The 19397-nt window shown below is 45.1% G+C and overlaps 1 pseudogene; it reads right to left on the reverse strand.

Moving 5' to 3' along the window:
* Positions 1 to 16897: 16897 nt before the first annotated feature.
* Positions 16898 to 17516, reverse strand: LOC136163109 (eukaryotic translation initiation factor 3 subunit K-like; annotated as a pseudogene).
* Between the last annotated feature and the right edge of the window lie 1881 nt (positions 17517 to 19397).

Raw genomic sequence — 19397 nt, forward strand, 5'->3', positions numbered from 1 at the left:
CTAGAGGCTGGAAGGAGGCAGAAGGCACATTCCACTATAAAAGCCGGAAAGACAACAGGCTGAATTTCGACCTCCCCTCCCCAACACATGGTGCAGGCACGTGCCGTGGACCAGACTGACCACATGTACCCATCCAGACTGTGATCAGAAGCCGGTGGTCCCGAGGTGGCAGGTTGATGGAGCCCACTCTGTGGATGGTGCTACGTCAGCTTCCAGGAGAGCAGAGTTTCAAAGAAGGGGGTTCAGGCAGGTCTCACAGTCCTCTCTGGGCTGTCCAGCCTCTCTTGATCCAGCCTGTTCTCCAAACCTGGCTCTGCAGCCTTCCCAGAACTTCTCTGCACTCCTCCAACATCTTTTAAGTGAGTTTCTTCTCTCTCTGTTGTTGTTGTTTCTTTGCTGAACTGTGGAAACCTGGGCCCTTGGCAATGAAAGCACAGAGTCCTAACCACTGGACCACCAAGGAATTTCCTCCTCTCCTTAAATCCTCCAGAAATGGTTTCTATAGCATACAACCACGAATTCTGCACTCTACATGCCCAGAATAGATGAAGCATCAGGCTCAGGTTGGACTATTTCGAGGATTAGAGAGCTACCTTTACAAACAGTTTACTATATCCCTGCCACTGTGCTTGTCGTTGTTCAGTTGCTAAGTCATGTCTGACTCTTTGCGACCCCATGGACTGCAACACGCCGGGCTTCCCTGTCCTTCACTGCCTCTCAGAGTTTGCTCAAACTCATGTTCAATGAGTCAGTGACATTATCTAACCATCTCATCCCCTGCTGCCCCCTTCTCTTCTGGCGCTCAATCTTTCCCAGCATCAGGGTTTTTTCCAGTGAGTCGGCTCTTGCATCAGGTGGCCAAAGTATTGGCACTTATTACGAAGCTAGGGGCTTCGTAAATGTTCTCTTTTCGTCTTTTATTATCCCCATGATGAAGGAACAGAAGCTCAGAGAGAGTAAGCGACTCACTCAGAGACACACAGCAAATAGCTCAGTGCTGTCTAGTGCCAGCCCTCAGATTCCACTGTTTCTTGGCAGAGTCAGCCCACCCGCACTGCTTCGTTTCTGTCCCTCATGCTCTTTTCAAATGTGCCATTCCCAGAACCCAGATCATCCCCCCCATCCTCTCCTCCCCCCACCCCATCCCAGCTCTCGCATCCTTCAGATTAGCTGAAAGGAGCCCTTCCCAAGGTGCTCTTTGCCCTCTTGGTTGACCAGAACTCTACTGCCGCTGAAAGCCACAGCCCTCCCAGTCTCCCAGGTCACAGCCTGCCTCCCCTCCAGCTGTGCTGCAATCAAGGGGAGCAAGAAGTTCACTGAGGCCCCCCGTCTCCCAGGAGGATTCACATACACGTGTGTCTTCCATCTGCCAACTCCACTCCCTCCTCCTGGCATCACACTCTGCTCCCAACTCACAGAAAGGTCTGCACAACCTCTTGGTTAGGAACCAAAATGGCTGTGGAGACTTTCAGGTCTCCCGCCCCTGAAAGGACTGGCTAGGAGTGTCCTGGGAAGAGGACACAGTCCTTCAAGTTTCCATCAGAAATAGCCTCTACCTGCCAATCTCTTCCTTGTTCCTATCTCTTGGGCCCTGCCAGGTCCTTAGCCTTGTCAACCTCCAGGCCCACTGTGATGTCACTGGCTTAACTGTGAGGTCACCATGTCCCACATCCCCCTGAGGAGTAGCGCAGGGGTAGGACCTTGGCCTCCTAACTGGGGAAAAAGAACGCACCAGTGCCTAGACCCAGATGAGAGACCCAGGCCAAGCAAGTCCTTTAAGACCAGAGACGCCTTGGGAAGTGATTGTGGAGGGAAGGTAGGGTTAAGAGGCCTTCAGGGATGAGCAGAAGACACCTGGGAGGCCTCAGAAAAAAATCAGCTTCTGGAGCAGAAGAGCTGGAGGGGTGGACGTGGATCCTCAAACCCCTGGTCCACTGCGCACTTACTTTCTTCATCTTTCTGTGAATTACAAGATAATACAGATGAATGGTCAGCGATTAAAACAGCAGGGAATATAAAGAAAAAAATGGAAGCTCCCTTCCTTCCCAGTTTCCCGGAGGTCAGTGTGACTTGTTTGATGTTAATCTTTCCAGACATCTATCCATGAACCTACAAACAATAAAGGGACTTCTAAGTTTTGTTTTTATATATGAATATTAACAGATGATATGATAATACTATTCTGTAACTTTTTCTGTTGACAGTCTACGGTGGCCATCACCTCACACCATCTGCCTCCTGTCTTCTGACTGTATAGTATTCCACTGCAGAGGAGTGCGTGCGTGCCCTCTGGTGGACATATTATGTAGCATCCCTCTGTTGGTGGGCTCCAATTTTTCCCTGTGCCACACAAGACTGGGAAGGATTTCCATACAGAGGTAATACGCAGAATGTTTTAGAATATTCACTGTCAGGCACAGAAAGATAGTTATTATGTGATATCACTTAAATGTGCAATTGAAAAATAATCCAAATGAATTTATTTACAAAACAAAAACAGACTCACAGACATAGAAGACAAACTTATGGTTAGAAAAGGGGAAAGAGGAAGGCGAGGGCTACATTAGGAGTGTAGGATTAAAAGATACACATCCCTATGTATAAAATAGATAAACACGTCCCTATTTATATATGTGTAAAATATATAGGAAAAGAATTTACTATATAGTGGAGGGAACTGTATTCAATATCTTGTACTAATCTATAACGGAAAAGAATTGGAAAAATATACATGTATGTATCTATAATTTTATTTATTTTTGGCTGTGCTGGGTCTTCATTGCTGCGGGAGCTTTTCTCTAGTTGAGGAGGGCGGGGACTACTTTGTAGTTGCAGTGTGAGGGTTTCTCATTGCAGTGGCCCCTCTTTTTGCAGAGCATGGGCTCCAGGGTGCGCGGGGCTTCCTCAGTTGCAGCACATGGGCTCAGTAGTTGCAGCTGCCAGGCTCTGGAGAACAGGCTTCATAGTTGTGGTGCATCGGCTTAGTTGCTCCGAGGCAAGCGGGCTCTTCCCAGATCAGGGGTCTAACCCGCGTCGTCTGCGTTGGTAGGCAGATTCTTCACCACTGAGCCACCAGGGAAGCACCAGGTGGATATGTTTTAAAGAATGTTACCTCTGCTGGATTTCATCCCAGCTCTGTGACCTTACGGCAAGTCACTTAACCTCTCTGCCTCTTTCTCCATCTCTCAAGTGGGATAATAAGAGTGCTTGCCTCCCAGGGTTCTTTCAGTGATTCCTCAAGATAATTCATGTAAAGCCCTGAGGACAGTGCCTGGCCCCATGTAAGCACTTGACAAATGTGAATTACTGTTAATAATGTACATCAATCTTTGCCTCGTTAGGCAAGTATCTGCAAGTCAGTTTCCTAAAAGCTGATGATGAATGTTCCTGGCTCCCTTTGGAAGACCAGAATTTAGGCAGCACACTTGGAGGGATGAATTACCTTCAGTTTTATTGCTTTGCTCATTAAGCCCCGGTTGGAGACCACTGCTCTCCTCCAAAGCAGTCTTGCCCCCACACCAGCTGCACAACACAGCATTAATAGCTCCTGGCACTCAAGCCCTCACCATGTGCCAGGAACCCTGCAAAGCACTTCGACACGCTTGGTCTAACTCCATCAACACAATGACCCTGGATGCTATTATATTCTGTTTTATAGACAAGAAAATTGAGAGTCAGAGAAGGAAAGTGACTGGCCCAAGACTGCATGACCCAACATGGAGCTGCAATGCCCAGAGGGGAAGGAGAGCTGAGGGAAGGATTGCTGGAGGGGCACCTGTGAAGAGACAAAAAGGGCTACAGATGAAGCACAGTAGGGTCTGCATTCCCTTCAGTGGCCAAAGGACCCTCAGAAAAATTAGCATGGATAGAGGCCCAAGTCAAGTACTAGGGAAATGAGCTGTAGAATTAGCAGCTGGCACTCTGCAAGTGCCCTGAGAATCTGCCATTCATTCACTCACCTATTCATTCACATATTTATTGATTGTCGACTGTATGTCAGGCATTGAACCAGTTGCTGGGAATATATCCTGTAGGAACATGACCCAGACCTTAGAATTTACAGTCCACTTACCAGGAGGTTTGCAGGATGTTGCTGAAATAATGAGTTGTGTGCAACTGTCAAGACTTATTGTCAGGACTTCTCTGGTGGTCCAGCGGTTAAGAATCTGCTTTCCAATGCAGGAGACTCAGGTTCAATCCCTCATCCAGAAACCAAGATCCCACATGCCTCAGGGCCCCACCCTGAGCCTGCTTGTCCTGGAGCTTGAGGGCTGCAACTGGAGAGAAGCCCTCATGCTGCAACGGAAGATCCCACACGCTGCAACCAAGACCCTTACACAGCCAAATAAACAATTTTTTTTTTTAAAGTTTATTATCATTAAGAGATTTGGGACTGGTCATAGCAAATACCTTTTTCCAACAATACAAGAGACAACTCTACACATGGACATCACCAGATGGTCAATACTGAAATCAGATTGATTATATTCTTTGCAGCCAAAGACAGAGAAACTCTATACAGTCAGCAAAAATAAGACCCAGATAACCATGATGGTGTGATCACTCACCTATAGCCAGACAGCCTGGAGTGGGAAGTCAAGTGGGCCTTAGAAAGCATCACTATGAACAAAGCTAGTGGAGGTAATGGAATTCCAGCTAAGCTAGTTCAGATCCTAAAAGATGATGCTGTTAAAGTGCTGCACTCATTATGCCAGCAAATTTGGAAAACTTAGAAGTGGCCACAGGACTGGAACAGGTCAGTTTTCATTCCAATCTCAAAGAAAGGCAATGCCAAAGAATTTTCAAACTACCACACAATTGCACTCATTTCACATACTAGCAAAGTCATGCTCAAAATTTTCCAAGCTAGGCTTCAATAGTACATGAACCGAGAACTTCCGAGATGTACAAGTTGGATTTAGAAAAGGCAGAGGAACAAGAGATCAAATTGCCAACATCTGTTGGATCATAGAAAAAGCAAGAGAATTCCAGAAAAACATCTACTTATGCTTTATTGACTATGCTAAAGCCTTTGACTCATTGGACATGAGTTTGAGCAGGCTCTGGGAGTTGGTGGTAGACAGGGAAGCCTGGTGTGCTGCAGTCCATGGGGTCGCAAAAGAGTCGAACACTACTGAGCAACTGAACTTAACTGAACTGAAAGCCTTTGACTGTGTGGTTCATGACAAACTGTGGAAAATTCTTCAAGAGATGGGAATACCAGACCACCTTACCTGCCTCCTGAGAAATCTGTACATAGGTCAAGAAGCAACAGTTAGAACTGGACATGGAACAATGGACTGGTTCCAAATTGGGAAAGGAGTATGTCAAGGCTGTATATTGTCGCCCTGCTTATTTAACTTATATGCAGAGTATCTCTTGCAAAATGCTGGGCTGAATGAAGCACAAGCTGGAATCAAGACTGCCAGGAGAAATACCAATAACCTCAGATATGCAGATGGCACCACCCTTATGGCAGAAAGCAAAGAGGAACTAAAGAGTCTATTGATGAGAGTGAAAGAGGAGAGTGAAAAAGCTGACTTAAAACTCAACCTTCAAAAAATGAAGATCATGGCATCCGGTTCCATCACTTCATGGCAAAACAATGGAAACAGTGATAGATTTTATCTTCTTGGGCTCCAAAATCACTGCAGATAGTGACTGCAGCCATGAAATTAAAAGATACTTGCTCCTTGGAATAAAAGCTATGACAAACTTGGACAGCATATGAAAAACAGAGACATTACTTTGCTGACAAAGGTCTACCTAGTCGAAGTTATGGTTTTTCCAGTAGTCATGTACAGATGTCAGAGTTGGACCATAAAGAATGCTGAGCGCTGAAGAAATGATGCTTTTAAACTGTGGTGTTGGAGAAGACTCTTCAGGGTCCTTTGGAATGCAAGGAGATCAAACCAGTCAACTCTCAATGAAATCAATCCTGAATATTCACTGGAAGGACTAATGCTGAAGCTGAAGCTCCAATACTTTGGCCACCTAATGTGAAGAGCTGACTCATTGGAAAAGACCCTGATGCACGGAAAGATTGAAGGCAGGAAGAGAAGGGGGTGACAGAGGATGAGATGGTTGGATGGCATCACCCACCAATGGATATGAGTTGGAGCAAGCTCCGGGAGACAGTATAGGACAGGGAAGCCTGGTGTGCTGCAGTCCATGGGGTTGCAAAATGTCAGACATGACTGAGCAACTGAACAACAATCATTAAGAGGTTTGGGAAGCAAAGTAGAGCCAGGAGTGTTGACATGCAGTAAAAAGAGAAACACAGCAGAACCACAAGCAGAAGCCTCACTTCCTCTTTGAAAACCTCAAAAACTTCTCCAATCCATAACCACTGCCACCTCCAACCTTGAGGACAGTCAGCTGAGCTCCTGGTTGGCTCAGTGCCTGGGTTCTGGAGCTCTGTTGTATGGATACTTTTTAGGGGCACCAGGTCAGGAGTCCAGGTCAGGATATGGGGGAGTCTGGGGCCATCACTGCTTCAGAAGGTTAAGCAACTCTGTAACTTCAACAGGGTTAAGGGTGGGGAGCTCAACCCAGTCCACAGTGTACTCACCTCCCCCTGCTCTGCGGTTGACACCTGCCTCCTTCTGCCTGACACCCACTTATCTCATCTCCCTGGACAGCCCAGCTGTCAGTCAGATGCAACAAGTTGGCCTTTGGCTTCACACCCTAGGGCGGGGAGATTCTGAGATAGGGCGCATCAGCTCTCACATTTGCAGAAGGAGCCTCGAGACACTTGCATCTTCCCCTGCACCCACCTGTGACCTTCCAGCCCTTCTGTGGACAAAATGGTAGCTGTTGTTGCTCAGTCACTAAGTCCTGTCTGACTGTTTTCGACCCCATGGACTGCAGCATGCCATGCTCCTCTGTCTTCCACTATCTCCTGGAGTTTGCTCAAACTCATGTCCACTGAGTTGGTGATACTATCCAACCATCTTTTCCTCCGCTGCCCCCTTCTCCTCATGCCTTCCATCTTTCCCAGCATCAGGGTCTTTTCCAATGAATCAGCTCTTTCCATCAGGTGGCCAAAGTATTGGAGCTTCAGCATCAGTCCTTCCAATGAATATTCAAGGTGGATTTCCTTTAATATTGACTGGTTTGATCTCCTTGCAGTCCAAGGGACTCTCAAGAGTTGTCTCCAATTCGGAAGCATCACTTCTTTGGTGCTCAGCCTTTTTTATGTTCCAGTTCTCACAACCATACATGACCACTGGAAAAACCATTGCTTTGAGCATATGCATCTTTATCAGCAGAGTAATGTCTATGCTTTTTCATATGGTGTCTAGGTTTGTCATAGCTTTTCTTCTAAGGAGCAAGTGTCTTAATTTCATGGCTGCAGTTATTGTCTGCAGTGACTTTGGAGTTCAAGAAAATAAAGTCTGTCATTTCCATTATTTACCCCTCTATTTGCCATGAAGTGATGGGACTGGGTGCCGTGATCATAGTTTTTTTAATGTTTTAAGCCAGTTTTTTCACTCTCCTCTTTCAGGCTCATTAAGAGGCTCTGTAGATATATCTTCAAATGACGTCTTAGGTTCATCCTACTTATCCCCTCATCTCACCATTCCAAGAGGACAGGAGACAGAAAGAGGTCACACAGTTGGGATTCAAATCCAGTAGTGATAATATACTCTCAACCATCTTATGCTTACCATATACACAGATGTCCTATCCAGCCTGTGTCAAACAGAGAAAAACTGATGTTCCCCTATGTGCCCACCTTGACACATAGAAGAAGAATTAGAAGAATTGTACATACATGCAACAGAATACTGTTCAGCCAGCAAAAAGCAAAGGTTAAATCTATTGAGTACCTTCTGTATGCTAAACCTCTTTATAATCATCTCATTTAAAGACTTCCCTGGTGGTCTGATATCTCAGTTGGTAAAGAATCCACCTGCAATGCAGGAGACCCCGATTCAATTCCTGGATCAGAGGATCCGCTGGAGAAGGGATAGGCTACCCACTCCAGTATTCTTGGACTTCCCCTGTGGCTTAGCTAGCAAAGAATTGCCTGCAATTCGGGAGACCTGGGTTCGATCCCTGGGTTAGGAAGATACCCTGGAGAAGGGAAAGGCTACCCACTCCAGTATTCTGACCTGGAGAATTCCATAGACTATATATATAGTCCACAAAGAATCAGACACGACTAAACGACTTTCACTTTCACTGGTGGTCCAGTGGTTGGGAATCCACCCGCCAATGCAGGGTATATGCGTTTCATCCCTGATCCAGGAAGATCCCGAATGCCAAGGGAGGGAATCTAAGCCTGTGCCCCACAACTACTGAGCCAGGGTGCCCTAGGACCCATTCTCTGCAATAAGAGAAGCCACCACAATGAGAAACCAGTGCACAACAGCTAGAGAAAGCCCTTGATTAAAAAAAAAAAAGAAAGCCCTTGAGTAGCAATGAAGACCCAGAAGAGCGAAAAAAAAATTTTTTTTAATCATCTCATTTAATCTTCCTCAAAATGTCCCAAGCTAAGAATTATTAATGTCCCCACTTTATAAATAAGCTAACAAAAATCCAGCAAGGGTAAACCAGGTAGCATCCACTCAAATGCCTACAGTGGCCATACGGTTAACAAAAAGTGGTCCAAGATTAATATGATACAAATGGTACCTGACACTCAGCCTTGGTGTCAGGATTAACAAGGAAAGGTGGGGACTGAGGCAAACCAGAGAGCCTGGGCCATTCATCATGACTCAGCATAATTACAGGCCACTGCTGCCAAAGGTTCTAACTCCTCTAGAGAATTCGAAAATCAGGATTCTTCTGTGAAATCTCTAGAATTTTTTTTTTTTAAGTTGGTTCAATTGTCTTAAAATAATGTGTTCGCCAATCAGGACAGATCTGTGTGCCAGATTTAGCTGCCTCTGCCCAGGGTCCCAGAGCCCTAGCTCTTTCCTGTGGATATGACCCACATTCCTTCGAACAGTCAAAGAACACCAGTTCTTGACAAAATCCACTAAAAAATATAAGAGGAAAGAACAACTCCCAACTCATTCTATGAGGCCAGTATTACTCTGATACCAAAATCAAAGACCTTACAAGATAACTATAGACAAATATCTCTTATGGATATATATGCAAAAACCCACAACATAACTTGAGCAAATAGAATCCAACACCACCAAAGAAAGATTATACACCAGGACCAAGTAAGATTTATACCAGAAGTGGTTTGACATCCAAAAGTTAATCAATGGAATACACTATGTCAGTAGAATAAAAGACAAAAACCACACGATCATCTCAATAGATGCAAAAAACACACTTGACAAAATCCAACACTCTTTCATGATAAAAACACTCGATTAACTAGGAATAGGGAACTTCCTCATCCCAACAAAGAATCTCTACATAAAGCAAGTGGCCAGGACTTCCCTTGTGGTCCAGTGGCTAAGACTCTTTGCTCCGAACACAGAGGGACCAGGTTCTATTTCTGGTCAGGGAACTGAGTAGGTCCCACAGGCTGCAACAAAGATCCTGCATGCCACAACTAAGACCTGACACAGCCAAATAAGTAAATAAAAAGAATTTGAATTTTTAAAAAAAGGCAAGTGGCCAACATCACATATAATAATGAAAGCCTTCTTGCTTTTCCTCTCAGATCAGGAATAATACAACAGCTAAGTTAAACTTTATAAAATTGCAAACTTTTGTGCTTCCAAGGATTCCATCAAGAAATGAAAAGGCTAGGATGGCTATAATTTTTAAAAAAAAAGGAAAATAAGTGCTGACAAAGATGTAGAAAAATCAGAACACTCATCCATTACTGGTAGGGCTACAAAATGGTTCAACTGTTGTGGAAAATGGTTTGGTGATTCCTCAAAAAGTGAAAGAATTTAAAAAAAAAAAAAAAAGTGAAAGAATTACCTTATGACCCAGGAATCCCACTCTTAGACATTTACCAAAAGAACTGAATACAAATAAGTATTCAGTTGTTCAAACAAGTACATCTGTGGATATGACACATATTCAGGTATTCAAACAAGTACATCTACAATACATGCATGTTCTTAGTAGCACTGTTCATGATAGCCAAAAGGCTAAATGTCTAAATGTCCATCAACAGATGAATGGATAAACAAATTCCCTGGTGGCTCAGATGGTAAGGAATCTGCCTGCAATGCAGGAGACCTGGTTTCCATCCCTGAGTCGGGAAGATCCCTGGAGAAGGAAATGGCAACCCACTCCAGTATTCTTGCCTGCAGAAATCCATGGACAGAGGAACCTGGTGGGCTACAGTCCATGGGGTCGCAAAGAGTTGGGCACGACTGAGCAACTAACGCTTTCAATTTCATGCAATGGAGTAGAATACAATGTGCAGGAACCTCCAAAACACTATGCTAAGTGAAAGAAATCAAATGCAGAAAGTCAATCCACCTTCCAATGCAGTAAACGTGGGTTCTATCCCTCATCGGGTAACTAAGATCCCACATACTGTGGGGCAACTAAACCCTCACGCTGCAGCTACAGACAGACTGCACGCCATGATGAAGATCCAGAGCAGTAAAAAAAAAAGTCACATATTATTCCATTTATATGATGTTTAGAATAGATAAATTCATAGACATGGCAGACTGGACATTGTCAGGGGTTGAGGGGAAGAGAGAAGAGAAATTGCTCAATGGGTAAGGGATTTTATTTGGGAGTTATGGAAGTGTTTTGGAATTAAATATAGGTGGCGGTGGTACAATGTTCTGAATGTCCTGGGCTGTGCTTCATCGTCCAGTTGTGTTCGACTCCTTGCGACCCCATGGACTGTAGCCCACCAGGCTCTAGCAGTGAAATGTTCATTTTAAAATGGTTGATTGTGTGTTATGGGAATTTCACCCCCAATGAATTATTTTTTAAAAGAAGAACATGAAATGTGTAGAGTATTTATACCTTGCAATCTAGTTCATTAGCCATCTTTTCTGTATTGCAGTCATATTTCAGTAAACTAAGTTTGCTTAAAAAAAAAAAAAAGAAGTGAAGACTTCCCTGTGGTACAGTGGATAAGAATCCGCCAGCCAGTGCAGGGGATGGATATCGCTGATCCGGGGATATTCCACATGCTGTGGAGAAATGAAGTCCATGATCACTACTAAAGCCCTAAAGCCTGTGCTGCACAAGAGAAGTCACTGAAATGAGAAACCCATGCACCGCAATGAAGAGTAGCCCCCGATCACCCCAAACAGAGAAAGCTGGCCTGCAGCAATGAAGACCCAGAGCAACCAAAAATAAATAAATAATTTTTTAAAAATGAGTAGTCCTGATACTGTTATCCAGTTGATATAAGATGTTTAAAAAACAAAAACGTGAAAAGACAACTCACAGAAAGGTAAAAAAAAATTTCAAATGATTTATATGGTAAGGAGCTTGAATCCAGAAATATAAACAACTCTTACAACTCAATAATAAAGAGCAAATAATTTGCAGCAACATGGGTGGACCTAAAGAGTATCATCCTGAGTGAAGTAAGTCATACAGAGGAGGAGAAATGTCATGACATCCCTTATATGTGGAATCTAAAAAGAAATGATACAGATGAGCTTACTTACAAAACAGAAGGAGACTCACAGACTTAGAAAACGAATTTATGATTGCCAGGGGGAAAGGATAGTCAGGGACTTTGGGAAGGTCATGTACACACGGTTATATTTAAAACGGAAAACCAACAAAGACCTGTTGTCTACCACATGGAGCTCTGCTCAGTGTCACCTGGCAGCCTGGATGGGAGAGGGGCTTGGGGGAAAATGGATACATGTATTTGTATGGCTGAATCCCCTTGCTGCTCACCTGAAACTACCACAACGTTGCTAATTAGCTCTACCCCAATACAAAATAAAAAGTTTAATGTTTGGGGGAAAAATAGACAAAGGAAAAAACTATTAAAAGGTAAGTAATCCAAGCAAAAATGGGCGAAATGATAGGAACAGACACTTCATCAAAGAATGTATATAAATGGCCAATAACCATATAAAAAATGCTCAACAGAGAACTCAACATTATGTCATTAGAGAAATGCAAATCAAAATCACGATACTACTTCACACCCACTATAATAGTTAAAATTTTCTAAAAATATATGATAAAAAGACGTGTTGATGATAACATAGAGAAATCAGAACACTTACACATTGCTGGTGGGAATGCAAAATGGTACAACCACTGTGGAAAATAATTTGGTGGTTCTTCAAAAATTTAAACAGTTACAGCATGACTCAACAATTCTAATATGGATATGTATACTAGAAAGATTTGAAAACGTGTTCATACAGAAATTGTATGTGAATGCTCACAACAGCTTTAGTTACAATAACTAAAAGTGGAAACAATCCATAAATCAACTGTACTTCAATTTAAAAAAAAAGGAAACCAAATGTCCATCAATTGAACAGATAAACAAAATGTGGCTTATTCATACAATGGAATATTCTTCATCTATAAAAATGAATGAAGTATTAATGCATGACAAGGTGAACAATAAAAACATTATGTTAAATGAAAGAAACCAGTCACAAAGATAGCATATTGTATGATCCTATTTATATGAAATATCCAGAATAGGCAAATATGTGGAGACAGAAAGTTGATTAGTGGTTGCTTAGAGTTGGAGATTGGGAGTGGGAAATGGGGAGTGTCTGCTTTTAGTGTAACGAAGATGTTTTAGAATAGATAATGGTTTTTTTAAAAAAATCATAGTGGTTACACAACTGTGAATATACTAAAAACCATTGAAGTGTCCAGTTTGAATGGGTGAATTATGCAGTATATGTATTATAATTTAAGCTCTTTAAAAGAGAGAGAACTGAGGAGTTCCCTGGTGGTACAGTGGATATGATTTCCCCTGCTAATGCAGGGGACATGGGTTCCATCCCTGGTCTGGGAAGATTCCACATGCTATGGAGCACCTAAGCCCATGTGCCACAACTACTGAATCCTTGCTCTAGAGCCTACAACCTGGAAAAAGAGAAGCCACCACAATGAGGAGTCCATGCACCACAATGAATAGTAGCCCCCGCTTACCACAACTAGAGAAAGCCTGTGCAAAACAACCAAGGCACAGCACAGCCAAAAATAAACAAACAGATACAAAGGATTTTTAAAAGAGAGAGATGAGAATATTCTTGCCTCCTGGCACTGGAACGCCTTCTTGGAGTTTCCCATGAATGCCTTCTTCTGGAATAGGAGCTCCATGAAATGAGAGCTCTAGTGAAATAGCCATTAAAACCTATGTCAGGCACACACACGCACACCCTTCAAGTTAATGGTATGTGAACAGGAGCAGGCCCTGAGCAGAGTAATTCCATGCACAAGTTCTGCACTGGCAGGAAGGATTGTGGAAATGGTGGCTTGGTACTCAACATCCCTTGCTTCCTCCTAGCATGCCTTCTGGCACTGTGGAAAAAAACTACATTTCCCAGACTCCCTTGCAGCTAAAACTCTGTGAATATGATTCTCCTAATCCATATACAGTTGGGTGAGATTTGGGAGGTGAAAATAAGAAGGCCAAAGGCTCCAAGTCAGCTTTTTTTGCAACAGTATCAGCTGCGGAACCATAGTCAAAGTTTGGAGCATCTTTTTTTTTTTTTCTTTGCAGATCTGGCATAGGTCTGAGCCAGCACTTACAGATTCTCCACCTTTCCAAGTGAAGCAAAGGGAGCAACTCCCCAGGCTGTCAGTTCTGTGGATTTGTCCCTGAATTACTCTCAGAGGCCTTTTCTAGAACCAGCTCCCTGTCCCTTCTTGTTATTTTGCAAGCATTTAAAGCCCTGTACAACATTCCTTTCCACTTGGCCTGCATGCGTGCTAAGTTGCTTCAATCGTGTCCAACTCTGTGCGACCCCAGTGTCTGTAGCCTGCAATGCTCCATAGCAGTTTATTTATTTGCAACTGAGTCTTAAAGAATACACCTGCTTTGCCCGAGTTGTCCTGCATGAAGACAAGCAATCAGTCATCCTGAACCTCTGTATCCTCATCTTTAGAATGAAAGTAAGAATACCTTTATGGCAGAAAGTGAAGAGGAACTAAAAAGCCCCTTGATGAAAGTGAAAGAGGGGAGTGAAAAAGTTGGCTTAAAGCTCAACATTCAGAAAACTAAGATCATGGCATCTGGTCCCATCATCTCATGGGAAATAGATGGGGAGACAGTGGAAACAGTGTCAGACTTTATTTTTGGGGGCTCCAAAATCACAGCAGATGGTGACTACAGCCATGAAATTAAAAGACGCTTACTCCTTGGAAGGAAACTTATGACCAACCTAGACAGCACATTAAAAAGCAGAGACATTACTTTGCCAACAAAGGTCCATCTGATCAAGGCTATGGTTTTTCCAGTGGTCATGTATGGATGTGAGAGTTGTACTGTGAAGAAAGCTGAGCACCGAAAAATTGATGCTTTTGAACTGTGGTGTTGGAGAAGACTCTTGAGAGTCCCTTGGACTGCAAGGAGATCCAACCAGTCCATCCTGAAGGAGATCAGTCCTGGGTGTTCATTGGAAGGACTGATGCTGAAGCTGAAACTCCAATACTTTGGCCACCTGATGCAAAGAGTTGACTCATTGGAAAAGACCCTAATGCTGGGAGGGATTGGGGGGAGAAGGGGATGACAGAGGATGAGATGGCTGGATGACATCACCGACTTGATGGGCATGAGTCTGAGTAAACTCCAGGAGTTTGTGATGGACAGGGAGGCCTGGCGTGCTGCAATTCATGGGGTCGCAAAGAGTCGGACATGACTGAGCGACTGAACTGAACTGAAGAATACGTCACTGAGGATTAAATAGGAAGTATTTTAAGAAGCTATCATGCTACTTGACAATAGTTTCATGAACTGGAGCTCTTTGGTTCAGCTCATGAATCATTGCAGCTTGTACTCCTGTGAAGTAACAAACAGTCTCAGTCGGCATCCTCCTTTCTCCCAGATATTTACCCTGACCTTTTCTATCTCTGCATGGTTAAAACTCAGAGCCAAGAAGGGGTAGGCCCAGTTTTGCAGGGTAGGGGAGAGTAGGGCAGGGGAGAGACCACCCAACTGGGGCTTGGATGATCTAGGTACCAGTAGCCCTCTTTTATAGACGAGAAGACTGAGGTTTAGGGAAGATAAAGGACTTGCTTAAGATCAATAAGCCATGAAAGCAGAGAAGGGATATAAAGACATTTTGTCTGACTCCAGGGTGTGAAGCCTTTCATCAGCACACTGTACATACACCTGTTACTTTTGGCATGTGATCCACTCCCCTTTCAGTCTGAGGAAAGCAGCTGGCAAACTTGGTTTCAAAGACATGTTATCTCAACAGGCAGGCCCTTGGATGGCTCAGTGGTCAAGAACATCTCTCCAGAAAACTGGGGCAACTTGGGTACCACAAAGAGCATTCAGAAGGTGGCAGGTCCATTGCTAGGATCTGGCTGAGATGACAGCTCTGATTTCTTGCCCAAGGAATCAGGAGAAAAATAGCTATTCACTCGGTTGACATCGACCTAGAACAAGCTGTATACGCAGTGCTACGGGGTTTGCAGCAATGTATGCTCCAGCAGGGAGCCCAGGCAGTGATGGTTACTCCACCCTCCCTTGCCTGCCTATCAACAGACCTCAGAGCTTTCCAAGGACATCTTCCCAGGGCCCTAGGACTTTCACACCTTCAGAGAGTACCTGCCCCACCCCACCCCCCGCCCACTACCAGTCCCCTTCCCACCAATTGCCCACCTTTAAAGGTACACTGGGCAGCTTCCTCCCCTAGGACAGAACTCAGTTTAGCAACCTCTGCCATCTCTGAGGGTCTGCAGTCCTCATTTCATGCAGACTGCCTCTCAAGGACAGAGTAAATCCTGCCTTGTGTCCTGATTACAGTGGGAAAGTAGGAGGCCTGGGCTGACCTCAAACCTACATCAGCCCCACTGTTCTTGCATGTTATTGAGTTTCTATGAACCTCTTTCTTAACCTGTGAAAAGTTACTAATATCTACTTTGCTGGAGAGGTAAGCATGTACTGGGGCTCCTATTCAGTGGATGGTCATTCCCTCCTCCTGGCCTCTCTCCTGCCTTTCAGATTATACCATCCTTCAGGGCAAGAGACAGAAACTTTTTATCTCTTTATTCACAACCACACCCATCCACACCTGCCCATGGAGGCTGCCTTACAAAACCTGTTGAATGAGTCAACAGCTAGAAGCCTATGGTGAAAATCACTCCATTTGTTTCATTCTTCTGTTTGTTAAACAGAAGTGTCTTGAGTCTTAACCAGATGCCAAACTCTGTGCTTGCTGCCAAGGATAGAAAACACGAGTCAAGGTCCCTGTCCTCAAGAGGACCACGGGTTGTGATAAAACAGACATGTCGGATATCATTGTCCAGTGTGATTACTGGACTAGGGGTGTCCAGGGGGGAATGTCTAACCCGGGGAGGTGGGGACAAAGTTGTCAGGGGAAGTTTCCTAGAGGAGGTGAGGCCTCATCCAACTTCATTTAGTGTCTGTGTCTCTCCAACCATTGGAATGGAAGTACCATGAAGGCAGAGATTTTGGTTTTGTTCACTGCTGTGTCCCCAGGACTTAAAAGACTACCTGGTACATGGTAGATGTTTGATAAATTTATGTTGAATGAATGAATGAAACAGGCAAAGAAGAGGAAAAATTGTGGTCAGAGGCTTGGAGGCAGGAGATCACTTGGCTCCTCTGGGTTTCTGCATCCCTTGTTTTTCTTTCAAGAAACCCAGTCACTCTACACAGGACCCTACACCTCACAGAGGCTGTCACACCCCATGCTAGTTTCACAACAGCCCAGTGAGGTGAGCTGGGCAGGTACACCTCTCCCTATTCACCCATGGGGAAACTATTCTTGTTTTTGTTTTTTTTAAGAAGCCAATGAATCTTTTTCAAACACCTGCAAAGTTACTGGGAGGAAGGCATGATGCTGGACACCCTGTCAGTCTATCTTCTCCATGACGTTCTTGGGCTTAATGCTCTCTTCCTGGCTGCAGACGGAGATCTTGTCTAACTGGTCGGGACTCCAGCCATACTGCTCATTCACACCTTTAGCTTGCTGCCTGTCAGATCCCCCAGCATCTCGGCCAGCAGCCAGAGATTGAGGTGCTGATGAGTGATGCCCTCGACATGGCAGATTTCGAGTCTTCGAAGCCGGTTATACCTTCCAAGAGATCCATGTTTTTATCCAGGGCTTACCAGAAGGCCTCGAAGTGGCAGGTCCCCAGCAGGTCTTTGAGGGACAAAATCCGCCGGGTGGGCCGCTCTTCCTGCTGCACTTGCACGGCGTGAAGTCGGTGTGGGGCAGGTTGGCGCGGGTCTGTAGCAGGATCTGGACAGTGAGCGTGGTCTGGAAGAAGGCTGGGTACAGCTTCAGCACAGCTGGATTGGCTTCCAGATCATAAATATTCTCCTTGGCCTGCGTCTCCTCATAGTGGTCCAGGGTGGCCAGGTTCTCAGCATTGTACCTGTCCATCCCCTTGAGTGACTTGCCTGCGTTCGCTCTCACCTGCTCAAACATCATCATGACAGCTGTGGCCTCCCACACCGGTGATGGAGCCCAAGATCCTGCCGGGCTGCATCCTTGAGAACTGGAAAAGTGGGGAAACTGATCTTTAGAGAAAAAAAGTGTTTGACCTGTGGTCCCATGGCAAATTGATGACCTTGCTGAGAGGAGAGGTCAGGTCTCCTGGCTCTGATACCTGGCTCTAACCTGCTCCCCTGAGGGCAGCTCTGCCCTCCAAGTACTGACAAGGCTGCGGTGCTAAGCTGATCTGGGTCTCTCGACCTTCACATTCGGAGAGGGGACCCAGAATCAAGGTGAAGAGAAAGATCCTGGTCCTGAGAATGGAGATGGTATAGTAATAGTAACGGTGAGGAAGAGGAGGAGAAAAATTAGAACTTTTCTATTGTGCTCAGTTGCTTCAGTCATGGCCGACTCTTTGCAACCCCATGAACCGTAGCCCTCTAGGCTCCTCTGTCCATGGAATTCTACAGGCAAAAATACTAAGTGGGTTGCCATTTTTAGGAAGTTCAGTTGCTGTTCAGTTGCTACGTCATGTCCGACTCTTTGTGACCCCCATGGATTTCAGCACGCCAGGCTCCTCTGTCCTCCACTGTCTCCCGGAGTTTGCTCAAATTCACGTCCATTGAGTCGGTGATGCTATCTGACCATCTCATCCTCTGCCGCCCCCTGCTCCTTTTGCCTTCAATCTTTTCCAGCATCAGGGTGCTTGACATCTGTTTCCTCATGGATTCCTCACCACAGCCCTATGAGGTGGATATTCTTCCCCCTATTTAACAGATTAAAAAACTGAGCTCAGAAAGGTTAATTCACCTTTGAATTGTTTGAGGCCATGCTGCCAGTTAGTGGTAGAGCTGAATCATAAGCCAAGTCTGTTGAGCTTTTTTTTTTTTACCATCTTTGGTCATCTGCAAAGGGCAAAGGATGTAGGACACGTGTGATGCTGTGATTCTATGTGCACGCTGGGAGCCAGGAAGACCTCAGAGCCCTGGCCAGGAGGCACTGTCAAGGCCAAGCAGCTTGGACCCCAGAGTCTAGGGATTGAGGCCCACGGTTCTGCCACAGAGCTTCTCTTGCTGCCATAGCTGTCACACAACAGACACTTACATAATGCGAGGTAGGTGCCTAGCATAGCTGGGTTGTACATGGAACCCAAACACCCAGCCTGTCCCATTTATTGGGAATAAATGGGGGCACATTAATAGTAACTACTTCACTGCAACCCAGCCTTGAAATCATCCTCAATGAGTTCTCCTGTATCAGTTGAGTATTTTGGTTCACAGCCCATGGCCCTAAAGTCAAGCAGACTATGTTCAAATCCCTCTGCCTCTCTAGCTTGCATCTTCAGCAAATTCCACGGCATGTCTCAGTTTGTTTCTTTACCTCCTTCACAAAATAGGACTTGGAACAGACGTGGAGTTGTTATGGAGACCGTAGCGGATCGTGCCTGGGAAGTGCTTAACCCAGCACCTCGCCCAGAGAAAGAGTTGGATGAACGTAGCTGTCAGGAGGGTTTTTCTGAGAGGTTCCGGGGATGGCTCTGTGGGCTCCCAAGCATGTCACCATCTGCCTCCATGGGAAGACAAGGGTTGGCAAGCCAAGGGTGTTGTGTCTTGTGGGGCTCCCCCAGTGCTGGGCCAGCAAGTCACACTACAACACGTTCTGTTCTCAGCGATGAGAAGGGTGTCCCACTCACGCCCCCGGTCCTGCTCTATCAGCAGAGAGTGAAGGGGCTGAAAAGGCAGCTCGTGCCCTCCCATTCGTCAGAGCCCTCCAGGGCGGCAGCTCCTTCGACTCCGACAAGTGGGCTCGCTGAGCGGCCTGACCCCGTGACTCTTATTCAACATCATGGGCACTTCATCCTCCTGAGGACTCCTCCGTCCC

Source organism: Muntiacus reevesi, chromosome 3 (assembly GCF_963930625.1).
Source record: "Muntiacus reevesi chromosome 3, mMunRee1.1, whole genome shotgun sequence".
In the NCBI taxonomy this organism is placed as follows: Eukaryota; Metazoa; Chordata; class Mammalia; order Artiodactyla; family Cervidae; genus Muntiacus; species Muntiacus reevesi.